This window comes from Megalobrama amblycephala, linkage group LG20 (assembly GCF_018812025.1).
Source record: "Megalobrama amblycephala isolate DHTTF-2021 linkage group LG20, ASM1881202v1, whole genome shotgun sequence".
In the NCBI taxonomy this organism is placed as follows: domain Eukaryota; kingdom Metazoa; phylum Chordata; class Actinopteri; order Cypriniformes; family Xenocyprididae; genus Megalobrama; species Megalobrama amblycephala.
Window position 1 is genome coordinate 32,530,649 of NC_063063.1, and position 10,261 is coordinate 32,540,909.

At 38.2% G+C, this 10,261-nt stretch overlaps 1 pseudogene; it reads right to left on the minus strand.

Moving 5' to 3' along the window:
* Positions 1 to 1,085: 1,085 nt before the first annotated feature.
* On the minus strand, positions 1,086 to 8,477 carry LOC125255536 (annotated as a pseudogene).
* Positions 8,478 to 10,261: the final 1,784 nt, after the last annotated feature.

Genomic DNA, 10,261 nt, shown 5'->3' on the forward strand with positions numbered 1-10,261 from the left:
TTGTTTATTTCACCAAAACTACAATTATGTCACCTATTAGCCATCATCATCAACAACTACAGATTCATGTTTTTTGTAAGCTGTATTGGTTACTGCATAATATTAAACATGTTGCACCTGTTTTTCTGCTGTAGACAAAGACTCTTGACTAAATCTTGCTTAATTTTCCTTTAGGTAAAATGCACTATATGATGACATTAGAAAACAAATATCTCAGGAATAGGAGCCTAATCCAACCCTATTGTATCATGCATTTTCATGCAAGTAGTAATGCTTGCCTGAATTATACCAACGTGGCTGTTATTCTAGCAGATCTCAGATCAGCTTGTATAGTAAATGTAGGCCATATGCAGTGTTGCCAAGTCCGTGGATTTCCAGCGAAATTGGGTTGCTTTTACGCTGTTGCTGCAGGTTGTTTTTCATGTCAAAATACTGATCTGGTGTCATCTAAGGTTACCTCTTGGGGTCCACACCCACAAGTTGCATAACATTTATAGATGCAGCATACATTAACATGCCTTTTCTGCAGGCACGATTTATAGGCAGTAAACAGGTTGTCCTGTTGCCCACAATTTGGGAATAAATAGAGTTTAGGAGTCTATGCGCACTGAAAAATTAGGGTTTAGTTTAGGGTTGTGATGTATAATTTGTGTAACAAGGACAAATGTTTTGACCAATTTTAAAGTTTTATTACATTATGTTCTTAAAATCCACCCTTCTGCTGGGATCAGAGTATTCCTGATTTTTTGGGGGATCAAAGGTATCCAGATCAAAACCAAGATTGGATTTCATGATCTAATCTGATTTCAGAATTTTTTTTTTTTTTCCTTTTCTTTTTAACAACCCTTTTTCAAGATTTGATCCTTGAATCTCCGATCAGATTACTTTTGAACAACTGGGCCCTGAAAAAATGTCTATTTGGATCACAGTGATCCAAGCCTATTTTGGTTTGAAAAATCACAAATGTAATATGGATTACCTGATCCTGGATAACAAAACATGGGATTTCCAAATCTAGATAATTTGGATCCAGATTAAACTTTTTGAACAACTGGACCTAGGAGCAAATGACAATGGTATGGTAACCTAGTTTCCAACAGTAAATAAAATAGCTATGGAAACATAGCTTGTGATTTCAATCAACACAAATAGAGCTTCAGAATTTCAGCTATATTATTAATGTAATGAAGAGAAAATAGATTCTAAAACATCTCACTGTTACTGGTTTATCATGAGCTCAAAACATTATGGGTAGAATCTCTCTACAGTGTATTCTGATTCATAAACAGTTTTACTGATGAATTACAACAAACAGTAAACCCAGGATAGAGCGGTTGAGTGAATGTGGTCTGGACTGTGTGGATGAGGATCATTGTGTCTCCAGAGACGCTGTAGAAGGACAGAGTTCCTGCACTGTGATCCACATACACTCCTATTCTCCTGTGATCCACATACACTCCTATTCTACTGCTGATGGACTTTACTGGGAGTTTAGTCTGTATGTTATTGTGCCAGAATGAGTAACTGGAGGAAGAGCAGATCAAACTCCAGGACTGATCATTATATCCAAACCAACACTCATTACCCGATCCCTTCCTGCTGATGCTCTTATATGACACTGATATATACACATCACGTCCACTCCACTCAATCTCCCAGTAACAGCGTCCACACACACTCTCTCTCTACACAACACCTGATACACATCAAATCTGTCTGGATGATCAGGATACGGCTGCTTTGTGTTAGTAAATGTAACCACTCTGTTCCCCTCAGACAGACGGAGGTGTTTATGCACTGTGTTCAGATCCAGAGGGATCGGATGGGAATCTGATGGAGAGAAAACACATCCGAATCAGGAATTATGAACCTGTCTGATTGTTTAAAGAAGCTGAACTCTTCGTGTACAATATATCAGCAGTGTCCCTGTACAGTTTACCAGATATCCTGTGCAAATCATCTTTTACATGATCAATTATTAAACTCGTAAATCATGTTTTCTTTCTCCTTCTACAGGAAGAACATGAACACACTCAGTGATTTTTCTTCTTGTTTTCTCAGTGACTTACATTGTAGGAAGTCGTTCCTGGTTCTGGGAACAATCTTGGTGAAAGTGACTGTGGAAATCAACAGACATGAAGAGTGTGATTATCATGTCAAGAGAAAAAGATCCCTGCATCCATTACTAAGACATTTCTAATATGATCTTCTACATGATCTGGATCAAATCATCAGTCTGGGTTGTTCAAAACTTTTTAGTAAGATTGGGATACCTTTGATCCAAAAAATCTGGATTATACTGATCCCATCAGAAGGGTGGATTTCAGGAACAAAAATTTAATAAAACTTTAAAACTGGTCAAAAATACAACATTTACATCAAGTAATATATAAGCTGAATTTTGGAAATGTTGGGAAATGTTTTTTAAATTTGAATAAAATGAAAAGTAAAAGACTTTCAAATCACATGAGCCAATATTTTATTCACAACAGAACATAGATAACATAACAAATGTTTAAAGTGAGAATTTTTTTTTTTACAATTTTATGCACAAAATGAGCTCATTTCAAATTTGATGCCTGCTACAGGTCTCAAAATAGTTGGGACGTGGGCATGGTTACCATAGTGTAGCATCTCCTTTTCAAAACACTGTGAAGACGTCTGGGCATCGAGGTTATGAGTTTCTGGAGTTTTGGTTTCGGAATTTGGTCCCATTCTTACCTGATATAGGCTTCCAGCTGCTGAAGAGTTTGTGGTCATCTTTGACGTATTTTTCGTTTAATGATGCACCAAATGTTCTCTATAGGTGAAAGATCTGGACTGCAGGCTGGCCAAATTCAGCACCCGGACTCTTCTACGACAAAGCCATGCTGTTGTAATAGCTGTAGTATATACAAAATATTTTGCTTTTTCAGCCATTTGTTGCCCCATGTCAAATTTTTGAGACCTGTAGCAGGCATTAAATTCGAAATTAGCTCATTTAGTGGATAAAAGTGTAAAATTTCTCCATTTAAACATTTGTTATGTTATCTATGTTCTATTTTGAACAAAATATTGGCTCATGTGATTTGAAAATCTTCTCGTTTTCATTTTTTTCAAATTTAAAGAATGTCCAACATTTCCGTAATTCGTGTTGTACATACACCACATATTTTTTATTTTGATTAGTCTTAATCTTGATTAGTTTAACAGTTAAAGTAACAAATTAGAAGTAGACATTATTAGGCTACATACTAAGCCTTTCGGAAGGCTACAGTAAAGTAGAAAAGGGATTTTGACACCATAAAATAATTCCCAAACAGCTGTAAATAACAAACAAAAATATATTTAATTTAAAGAGTTTATCACTGTTTGTAATATATCAATTGGCACAATTATAAGAAATGAACCAGTCAAAAGTTCTTTGCAAACGCAAAGTTTCTTGAGTGAACACTATGCAAAACTTGTCTGAGAAAACGCAAAAGCACTGAAATATTTTTTTTTTTCCATCTCATATTTTTCCCATCACCATGTCCCTTTCAGGGGCTCTGCAGAGCACTAGTAATCCAGATTTGGTAATCTGAAAAAGTGCATCTGGATCAGGGTGATCCAATCCAAATTGGCACAAAAGTTTTACCTGATCCTGGATAGCAAAATATGGGATTTCAAAATTTCATATTCTGATTAAACTTTTTGAACAACTGGCTCCAGGACTTTACCTCTGTCAGAGATCTTCTTCAGCTCCTCTTTGCAGAAATCCTCCAGTTTGTCTCTCAGATGAAGGACAGATTCTCTCACAACATCAAAAGAGGAGAGAGAACTGAAGGGATCGTCATTTACGTCTGCAGATTCAGGAGGAGCTGAGAGAGACTGGAAACTCTACAGAAAACAGAAATCAAAGCTCATCACCTCCACACTTCAGCCAATAACCTGCACTACTGTCAGATTTGATTGGCTCTTGTTGATTAATGAAAGTGGTACCATCAAATTCAGGATTACACATTGTTATATATATATAACATATGGAGTTTAAATGGTTAAATTTTGAGATGTTGCTGTCTGGAAACTCAATATAACTTTCAGAAAAATGTTTCCTAAGAGATTTCCAGAGCTGAACTGCATTTGTAAGTGCGTCTCTTTCAAAAGAAGATCAGATGAGAGTCTGACTGATGATTATATAATAACCGAACACACAGATCAACACTTCAGTCAACGGCTCATTCTGCTCTAATGAAATGTTTCTCTGTGAGTCTCTTGCTCAAGTCCACTATGATCCTGTTCTTCTAGATCTCTGTTACCTGCAGGAAATGGATGTGATCCTGTGTGTGTGAAAGCTGCTCCAGCTCAGCGTCTCTCCTCCTCAGATCATTGATCTCCTGCTCCAGTCGCTCCAGTCGTCCTTCAGCTCGACTCACTGCAGTCTTTTCCTGATCTCTGATCCTCTGTGTGGCCTCAGAGCGGCTTCTCTCAATGGAGCGGATGAGCTCAGTGAAGATCCTCTCACTGTCCTCCACTGCTGTCTGTGCAGAGCGCTGTTAGGACACACATCACAATCACACAGTGGCTTCAGTGAGTCTGACTGAGACTTCTCAAACTTCTCTTCTTCTCCAGACTCACCTTATGAGACTCCACAGCCTCTCTCAGCTGCTGAACATCTTTCTCTCTCTGCTGGATCCTCTGCTGGACCGACCTCTGCGTCTCCTTCAGCTCCTTCTGCAGCACAAACCAATAACGGGAGAAACATCATAAATCATCAAGTCAAAGGCAATCTTCACAACATGCTGACTCCGTAATGTCTGCGCTGAGAAACATTTCCCGCTTGGAAATCGCACCTTTCTCATTGGTCAAGCCAAAACTCAAAGGTGTGACTTCTGTAGAGATTAAAAATAACCCAACGCTCCTCAACAGCTAAGGCATTTGCAAGTATCTTACATTTGAACACTAAACGGCGATTTAGTATTTAGTTTAAATCCCTTTGTTAACAAAGGTGCTTTATAGTGAGAAACTGATGGTTCTTCCAGCTCGTTAAATTACTCTTTTCATAGCTCCTTTCCCCTGTTATGCTACGGTTCAAATTCATTTCCACTCTCTCATTTCCTATGTAAGCGTGTGTGTGTTTAGTCTAGTTATGTGTTCATAATTTAGTTAAATAAAACTTGTGTGCACATTCTTGCAAGGTGATTCTGATCTGCCTATAAACCAATGTCCCTGATAACGATTATGATCACAGCTACATGCTAAGAAAGAGTTATTTTTCTGTGGTCACAGAAAATATCCTTTCTGAAGAGTTGGTAGATGATCAATACTGAGTGTTCGTTGGCCGAACAGATTAATTGATTGTAATGATTGTAGGACCAAAATCAGCTCAAATTAATTAATTTATAGGGAATTATAAAGAGTCATTTAGTTTACGACCGAGCAACTGAGTCATCCAGCGTTCATCTGCTCGGATCGTAATAAGCTCTTGTATCGGATATGAATATCCACTATCATGAGAACACTAATTAGAGCGTGGTAACTTTAAGATCAACAGCTTAAGACATTAAATTTACAAGCACATAATACAAGACACTTTCTTTTAAAATCTACAGGAGACTTTATTTATTCTAACACAAACTAATCTAACACAAACACGCACACACACAAACATTCATACACGTTGAAAGAAAGGAAAGAAAGGAAATGAGAGGAGAAAGAGTTTTAAGCGAGAATGAAATGATGAGCATGATTTCTAGCAAAATATGCACTTCAAAACACCTGACCTGAACGAACCATGAATCATTAATTTAATGCACCAGTTCAGCTTTAGAATCTGGAGGTACTTGCATGTCAAATTTAAATGTGAATCTCCTCATCGTCGTCCTTATCTTGGAGAGAAAGTTTTTTCCGAGTCACTGATTTGTTGCAGGCTCATTTTAGGTCCGGATTGTGGTTAGGTAAAAAACAATCACGTATGAGTGTGCTGGTGAAATGAAAGGAAGTCTCTTGTCGTGGCTGGAGTTAAAGTTGAAGCGGCAAAAGTCTTTGGTTATACTTTGGGGCAAAACTTAGAACACGAGACTCTCGACGGAAAAGAAAGTTAAGTAAAAGAAACGAAAAGTGAGTGAAAGTTGGATGGCTTGAATGAGCTGCCTGTCTGTCCTATGTCAGCTAAGTCTTGTCTCTTTCTTTTTTTTCTTCTGGTCTTTTTTGTTACTCTTTGTTACTCATTCCTTGTCTTGTGATGTGACTATGTAAACTTAGGTGTTTGTCCCACCTCGGTGAGGAGTTCTGACCAGTCAGATATCGTCTTGTTTCAAAGGTGGCTTTTCTCCGCCTCCAATCATAAAATAAGCGTTATCTCCGGTCTCTGGAATTGCCAGCTTTTTACCATTTAGACATAATTTCTATTAAATGGAATATGATACATTTTACACAGATTTCATTGAAGCCATGATTTAAATGAGAAGAAGAGATTAAAATATATATCAAACATAAAATACTTTCATTCAACCATTCAATGGTTACAGTTACATAAGTTGTGGGTGTGGACATGATATAAAATTTATGTAGTTTAAAGATGATTGATAAGTCAGTTTCAAATAGTTTGGAACAATTTGATGCAGTTTTAGTTGTAGAAACATTCTCTGTGGGTTTTTCTGTAATGTTAGGTCACTCAGAGAAACAGGCCTGTATTGTCTCTCTGTCTCTTTTGATCTGGAGATCAAATACTCTTTATCTTCTGGTGACCATTTGGTTTCTACAAATGGCTTAAGTTTTTCACCTCTCCTTCATAAAAGTGGTGCCATAAAAGTACCTAGCAAGGGTTGTTCTTCAGACGGACTGGAGCCGAAAATTAGATTCTCTGAGCTTGGGTTTCTGGAATTATGTTTTGAAAGAATCATCTGAACGATTCATTTGTCTGGTTCGTTCTCAGTCCTTACATATTAACTCAGCTACATCAAGTTAATTTGATTAACTGATTCAAATATTTATGATTTATTATAACGAGTTATGATTAATTATTCATATTTCCCTTTTGAGCTAATTTGCTACAACAGATATGAATCCAGTATCAGTGAAGTGGTGAGATTGAGGGGTTAAAGATCTTGCATGGTAAGGTTAAAGGTTTTTATTATATTACATTATTATTATATTAATATTACATTTTTATACATTTTATGAATTTTTAGGCTGCATCCAAAATCACATACTCTCTTGAGTAGGTATACATTTTAAATAAGTAATTACTTCACAAACGCTAAAAAAGTATGTTCTATATAGTATGTGTGTAGTACCTGGACGTACTACATTCGCCATGTTGTCATTATCATGTAACCCACCAGCGTCAGTTGCATCGCTTCACTGTCATTCACAAAAAGTGTCCATCGTATGAATCAACTTCAGAATTTCACTGGAAGAAGTAGGTCATCCAGATATTTTTTGGTTACTCTTTCATGAATATTGTGAAATCTGACTTATTTCTCTTGTCACATACTGTTTTTCGTCCTACTATATAGTAGGGCAGAATGCGATTTTGGATGCAGCCTTAGATTACGCCCACTTTTATAATGTGGAGTGCAGTTCGATGCAGGTCAGATGTTATAAATAAAGTTTCAAACGTAGGTTCAGGAGTAGTCTAATCATTCAGTCCTGTCAATCATCATTATGAGAGTATATAAACAGCAGTCACTGCACTGTCCCAGTGACAATTCTTCCAGCATCCCTCCAATCACAACATACTGGGACTGACTGACCAATCAGAGCGGACTGCGATTTTCTGAAGGCAGGTTTTAAAGAAATTGAAACACAAACAGTGTTCAGACAGAGGGTGAAAACAGACATTAAATGATCTAAATGTATTCTAGTAGACTTCATAAACAAAATTAAGAGCCTGTAAATGAGCATAATGAAGTTCATACCTGTTTCTCTGTCCTCTGTGCAGCAACTGATACAGTGTCGTGGTTTTTATGTTCATCCATCGTACACAGCACACATATACACTTCTGATCAGTGCGGCAGAAAACCTCAAGGAGCTTGTCGTGTTTCTTGCAGATCATCTCCTGCAGTCGTCCAGTGGCTTCAGTCAGATTGTGTCTTTTTCCTTTAAAGAAACTCTCATGTTGTTCAAGGTGATTCTGACAGTAAGAGTTCAGACACACCAGACAGGACTTGACGGCTTTGTGTTTTCTTCCAGTACAGACGTCACACTGCACATCTCCAGCTCCAGCGTAACAGTCAGCAGGAAGTGTAGTCTTCTTCAGTTTCTCCACCATTTCAGCCAGAATGGTGTTTTTACCTAAAGCAGGTCTTGGACTGAAGGTCTGTCTGCACTGAGGGCAGCTGTAGACTCTCTTCTCATCCTCCTGATCCCAGCAGCCTGTAATGCAGATCTTACAGTAACTGTGTCCACAGTGGATGGTCACTGGATCTTTCAGGAGATCCAGACACACTGGACACATGAACTCATCCTGAGAAAATCTGGCTTCTGCCATTTTACTGCATAAAGACAGAGACACAAACACGCAACAGCTCAACTACACTTCAGTTTCAGTTTCTCTGAACTCATCTGATCCCTGTTTCCTGGTTCAGTGAGCAAAACAGGTGTGTCTATAAATCAGTGTGACGAGGTGTGATGGTAATAACAGTCAATGGTGTTGAAAAGTGCAATATATAAATATATACAGATGCTGGTCATATAATTATAATATCATCAAAAAGTTGAAAAAAAAAGTTTAATTTTGATGATTATAACTGACAACTAAGGAAAATCCTAAATTCAGTATCTCAGAAAATTAGAATATTGTAAAAAGGATCAATATTGAAGACACCTGGTGACACACTCTAATCAGCTAATTAACTCAAAACACCTGCAAAGGCCTTAAAATCTAAGTCTAGTTCTGTAGGCTACACAATCATGGGGAAGACTGCTGACTTGACAGTTGTCCAAAAGATGACCATTGACACTTTGCACAAGGAGGGCAAGACACAAAAGGTCATTGCAAAAGAGGCTGGCTGTTCACAGAGCTCTGTGTCCAAGCACATTAATAGAGGCGAAGGGAAGGAAAAGATGTGGTAGAAAAAAGTGTACAAGCAATAGGGATAACCGCACCCTGGAGAGGATTGTGAAACAAAACCCATTCAAAAATGTGGGGGAGATTCACAAAGAGTGGACTGCAGCTGGAGTCAGTGCTTCAAGAACCACTACGCACAGACGTATGCAAGACATGGGTTTCAGCTGTCGCATTCCTTGTGTCAAGCCACTCTTGAACAACAGACAGCGTCAGAAGCGTCTCGCCTGGGCTAAAGACAAAAAGGACTGGACTGCTGCTGAGTGGTCCAAAGTTATGTTCTCTGATGAAAGTAAATTTTGCATTTCCTTTGGAAATCAGGGTCCCAGAGTCTGGAGGAAGAGAGGAGAGGCACACAATCCACGTTGCTTGAGGTCCATTGTAAAGTTTCCACAGTCAGTGATGGTTTGGGGTGCCATGTCATCTGCTGGTGTTGGTCCACTGTGTTTTCTGAGGTCCAAGGTCAACGCATCTGTATACCAGGAAGTTTTAGAGCAGTTCATGCTTCCTGCTGCTGACCAACTTTATGGAGATTCAGATTTCATTTTCCAACAGGACTTGGCACCTGCACACAGTGCCAAAGCTGCCAGTACCTGGTTTAAGGACCATGGTATCCCTGTTCTTAACTGGCCAGCAAACTCGCCTGACCTTAAGCCCATAGAAAATCTATGGGGTATTGTGAAGAGGAAGATGCGATATGCCAGACCCAACAATGCAGAAGAGCTGAAGGCCACTATCAGAGCAACCTGGGCTCTCATAACACCTGAGCAGTGCCACAGACTGATCAACTCCATGCCACGCCACATTGCTGCAGTAATTCAGGCAAAAGGAGCCCCAACTAAGTATTGAGTGCTGTACATGCTCATACTTTTCATGTTCATACTTTTCAGTTGGCCAAGATTTCTAAAAATCCTTTCTTTGTATTGGTCTTAAGTAATATTCTAATTTTCTGAGATACTGAATTTGGGATTTTCCTTAGTTGTCAGTTATAATCATCAAAATTAAAAGAAATAAACATTTGAAATATATCAGTCTGTGTGTAATGAATGAATATAATATACAAATTTCACTTTTTGAATGGAATTAGTGAAATAAATCAACTTTTTGATGATATTCTATTTATATGACCAGCACCTGTATATATATTATATATATAAAAAATCAGGGGCGTGCCGTCCATATAAGCTGCGAATGCTCTGCATACCCTAGCAATTTGTGGACTTGCTAATTAA